We start from the raw sequence: 1,071 nt of genomic DNA on the forward strand, positions 1-1,071 counted from the left end.
GGTCATATCTTCCTCAGATGTCAGTGTCCCCATTCTTTCTGCCATACAACAGATCTTTTGCCTCCTGGTAAGTCTCCCAGATATACCAGGTTTGGCAATGTTCTCCAGACCATAACAGAGCCCAAGATGGGTGCCTTGTTACACTATGTCTCAAGGAATTTTAGTCCAATCAGAGGTTGCTGTGATTTGTTTTGATACAAATCCCTTAACATTTATTTTACTCCAAACCAGCAGCATCTACTAGTTTTACAGTCTATGGTCTTCAGATCTGGACTATAAAATGGAAATAGCAATAATAAACTTGATTTTGCCATGGCTACAAACCTTTTGTTAATTGAGTTTCTGGCAGCTGATTTTCTGGGCAAACCATGGGGCCAGCAACCATTTTCAGAAGCTTATTGTGTCAGGGGCCCCACACCTCTGACTGGCTGAGGGGTTCTGGTGCCCCATCTCCCACCACTGATTGGATAAGAGGTCTGTCCATTATACGGGCCCATCCCTCACCACTGATTGGCTGAGAGTGCTGTCCATCATGTGGCCCCACCCCTTGCCATGACAAGCAGCCCTCTCACCCAATCAGCAGCCATCTTGCATTGTCCCCTAAATGCTGGCAGCTCCCCTCCTCCTTCTCCCCCCCCCGCCCGAGTGTGCTGTGCAGCTGGGCTGCAGTGGCTGTGAAGACTAGGAAGCCAGCATTTTATTTTTAGTAAGTTTTCTACCCCTGGCGGATTTCACAAACATCACCCAATTTTGCAGTTTCTGCAAAATCTGTAAAATCACAGTTTGAGTAGTTTTGTATGATCAAGGGACAGCAGGGTAGGTTCTATGAGGAAAGGTTGCGGGACCTGAACCTGTTCAGCCTTCAAAAGAGAAGGCTGAGGGGGGATCTTGTGGCCTGTTATAAACTGGTTAGGGGGGATCAGCAGGCGCTGGGGGAGTCCCTGTTCCCCCGAGCGCTGCAAGGAGTGACCAGGAACAATGGTCACAAGCTGGCGGAGGGAAGGTTTAAGTTGGACATCAGGAGGCGCTACTTCACGGTCAGGGCGGCTAGGGTCTGGAACCAGCTTCCAA

The sequence above is a fragment of the Gavialis gangeticus genome, unplaced genomic scaffold (assembly GCF_001723915.1).
Source record: "Gavialis gangeticus isolate Ggan-Ray unplaced genomic scaffold, GavGan_comp1, whole genome shotgun sequence".
NCBI lineage: Eukaryota > Metazoa > Chordata > Crocodylia > Gavialidae > Gavialis > Gavialis gangeticus.